Source organism: Cariama cristata, unplaced genomic scaffold (assembly GCF_000690535.1).
Source record: "Cariama cristata isolate BGI_N322 unplaced genomic scaffold, ASM69053v1 scaffold8556, whole genome shotgun sequence".
Classification (NCBI taxonomy): domain Eukaryota; kingdom Metazoa; phylum Chordata; class Aves; order Cariamiformes; family Cariamidae; genus Cariama; species Cariama cristata.
This window is the reverse complement of record NW_009621515.1, coordinates 23036-27078: the sequence shown is the minus strand read 5'-3', so window position 1 is coordinate 27078 and position 4043 is coordinate 23036.

Here is a 4043-nt window from a genome sequence, read left to right as displayed (position 1 = left end):
GAGGGGGGGGGGGAGAGGAAAAAGAAAGCCATTAAGACAGGAAGGAGGGGAGGAGTGTCTTCAACTTACTGTCAGAGAAGGAAAACATATTAAATTTGCATTTCCCATCCGCACAAGAGCTTGGTAAAGCTGATGTCGGTGCGTGCAAGCCCCCGGCAGGCCCCTGGCGTGCAGTTTTGGCGTGGTGGTGGGCAGTGCCATCGCCGGGAGGGCATGTCCTCCGCCATCCCACCTGACCAAGCAGGACCCCAACAAGCGCTTGGGGGCCGGGGTCCCTGAGGAGGGCACGGGCACAGCCCGGGGGACTACAGAGACAGGGCGGCGCCTGGCCGTGCATCTCCACCTGCTGAGCTGACGGACGCCGTACCGGCCCCGAGGAACCCGCTGGGGCCCCCGCTCTGCCGCTGGGTCGGGCTGGGAGTCGAAGCCAAACACATCCCCACCGCCATCCCCTGCCCCACATCACCGCTGCCTCCACGAAGCGCTCGGGGCCGGCTCTCGTCCGTGACGCCGTTCAGCCAAGGGGTCTGCGAGCTGCCCCCCACACCTTCCCTTTCTCCCCAGCAGCAGCAGCAAGGCATTCACTTTCTCTTCCTCGTGGGTCTGGCGAATTTGCCTTCCAGCTGCCCACTGGAAAATCAGCCTTGCAGACAGGGGGGCAATTTGTTAAGTTTTTCCTCCTCCCCTCCCCAGATAATTGCCTGGGATCTGCATTAATGGAAACCTAAATTGACTGCCACTCCGCTAAATGACAATCAGGTTTTGTTTGACAGAGCTGGGAAGTATCTTATCCTGAATATTGGCACCGAACAATCTAAATGCAAATTGCAAAATATTTGGGGGTAAGGGGGCTGTTTATCTTCTGATGAGGTTATATGATAATGCAGGGGCGGGAGAGAATTGCCTTTCAGTTCCTAAAGGCTATCAAAATGTGTGACGGTTAAATGGCCGGGCCAATGTTTACATCTTATTTTAATGGACCAGACTCAGTTATTCGGCATGGGTTTTCTTTTAACAAATCACTTTTTTAAACAAGATGTAGCACAGCGGCATGTCAGCCGTATTTCAGCAACTCTCAGGCACCTGGGTTAGTGGGGAAATGACAGAGCAGCCACCATCTTAATGCTGTAATGTCTATTGCTCCCAGCTTGTTCTCCTCTGATGAAGCACATCGCGATGCCTCGGAGAGGCAGAAAAACATTTGCTGCACTCCTGGCCTATTTCTCTTGTTAGATTAGCAGGTTTATACACGGCGGCACTGCCCAGGTATCTCCGACACTCTTCCGCAGCTGAAAAATGAAATGCAACCAACACCGTCCGCATCCCGAGAGGCCTCCCTGTGCTGGGGGTTCCCTCTCGTGCCGGCTGCCTCACGTTGGACCTTTTGTGCCGGTGGGTTGGTTATAAAACAAGTTACTGCAAAAGTCAAAGCCTTCAAACCCGCTCAGCCCATCGCTTTCGCACGTTACTCCGTGCTACGGTGCCGAGCTGCGGGCTGCGTGGGATCTGCGCTGGTGTTTGTACCATGTGGCGTTTCCACAGGGAAGGCAATGGTTTTCCTTTAGTCTTGTCCTGGAGGGAAGAGGTGTCTGCGGCGGCTCGGCGGGGTTCAACAACTCAAAGCTTTCAGCAGTTCACAGAATTGGTCTCCCTGGAGTTTTTCCACTGAAAGTTTGTAATCGAATCTTCTCGGAACTTGATTTAGGCTTCTGCGTTTCTCCATAAATTAAGAAACAGGTTTGAGTTTACTCCAAGAGTTTTGCTCATCTGGGAGGCAAAGGAAGGAAAGGACTAATGTGTTATTTTTATTTTCCATTTTAAATATGTCTCGCGCAGAAAAATGCGCATGAATCTCTACAGGGCAGGAAAAAAGCAATAGATCTGTAAAAGTGACCAAGTTGTGTGTGCAGAAGTTGTTGGGCCCTCACACCGTTTGGTGTAGAACAGCCAAATAATTTTTTTTTAAATGGGCGATTAACGGGACATTTGGAAGTGAGGGAAGACACCAGGGGCGGCCATGGCAATCTGGGCTTTTAGGAAGGGAAATCAATGGGCAGCGATGGTAGCCCCACGTAGGAGGGCTCTGCCCTCTGCTCAGGGGGCAGCCAGGATCTCGGTTTCACCCCCACCAGCTCCGCGCCGATGCCTGAGACCTTTAGGGCATCGCTCAAAAGGGGCTCATCGCACCATGGGATGAGAAGGACTAAGGACAGTTTTGCAAATTCGGCCAATTAATGAGCTCCTATTTAATTTACTGTTCTAAAATCCAGCAGGGGATTTCCAAAAGGCTTTGACGACACGGCCGCTAACCTGCAGCTCGGGCGAGCGGGCGAGCTGAGGGCAGCCGGCGGGCGGGGGTTTTTTCCGCTCACAAGCTGAGCACGGCGGATCTTGCCTTCGCTACCGTCAGAAATGTGTGTACGCACACCCCCGTATATATAGACACACATATATTTATACCTATCACCATCGCTACTGTAGTGCCAGCCCCTAAAAGAGCCAGGCATTCTTGCTGAGCTCTGACAGGGCTGCGTCCCGTTCCGACTGATGCTGTTTAAGCTGGCCCAGGGCTGCCTGCGCTTCTGATAGAGGGGGGCGGTCGCATTGCCAGTCTCAGACATCAGCTATAAACCACACCGGGAACTTGAAGGAAGCCACGCTGGGGTCTGAGCTGCGAACGACTCCCTTGTCTGATGGGCATGATCCTTCTGGACTTCTTCTGATGGCCTCCCACCGGTTTGGAGATGCGGTAATAGGATTCATTTAAGAAACGACCCAATGCCCAAACTTTCTGTTAATGTCAGAGGATGCTGGAACAGGCACTTTAAAAGGAAAATGAAGTGAAAAATTAAGTCCTCCTTCCTTCAGCTCTCTAGTCCTCATAGAAGAGCCCTTCATTAAATAGAGCAGCATTCATTCGGAGTTAAAGGCAGAAAAATGTGTTCTTGAGCATTTCCCACAGCTTAATATGAGGAGCTGCTGCAATATTGCACCTCCATCCATTTACCCTGAGCAGAGGACAGTAGAGTGCTCTGAAAACACATACCCTATTAATGCTAATTTTTGCCCAAGACAATTTGTTAAAAATAGTTTCACTTTGTCTAAATAAATATTCATTAGCCTAGAGAAAGAGCAAGCACGAGAATGAGAGGGAAGGTAACTGGGGCGGGGAGGATCAGGTCGCCAGCCACTGCTCCAGCGGGCGTTCGGTTATTTATACGAAGCAGAGAGAGATGACGAGAGCCCAGGGCACCTTCCAGCCTCCGCATCCCCCGTCCTGGGGGGTCAGCCACTGCGCTGGGAGGGGGGCCAGCAGCTCAGGAGCTTGTCCCAAGGACGTGGAGAATCTCATCACCACCTCAATATTGGCTGGTGCCTAAAGCAATGCCACCTTAGCCATGACCAGGTACGTGAGCGGCTGGTGAGGCAGCATCTCCCACCACCCCTGCAGCACTGGCAGGCAATGCCTGAGGTTCAGGACGAGCAGGGAGGGCCGGAGCAGACAGGAGGACTTCTGCCCAGCTCCAGGAGTGCTCGGATGGGGCTTATCTGTCAATAACATCTCCCGCCCCCTCCCTGTGCCTAGCTGGGCAGCGGCGGGGTGCGATGCAGGTCAACATTTGAGACTCCCTGGGCAGTGCGGGGTCAGAGCCTGCTGACACCCGCACCCAGCCCAGCCCAGCCGGCAGTGAGGGCTCGGCTCTTGCTGGAGACTTACTGGTACTGAGCCAGGTGACCCCGGGGGGGGACTCAGTCCAAAATTAGGACAGCTAAATGCAGTTGTCCAAGCCCCCGGGGTGGCCGTAGCTTGAGGAGGAGCTACCCAACTCACCTCATTTTCTCACCAGCTACTTCAGGTTCATGCAGGTGCAGAGCAACTTCTATCGCGCAGAAAAGGCTGCTCTTTTCAGCAGCGGGCAAAGCGAATTGCACTCGGGAAACCCCCAGTGCAGTGTCGCGCTGATTTCGGTGCCGGTGCGGTTTGCAGCAGTGCAGGTTGGTCCCGCAGCCCTGCTGTCCGTGGGCACTGGCGGTCCGCGCTG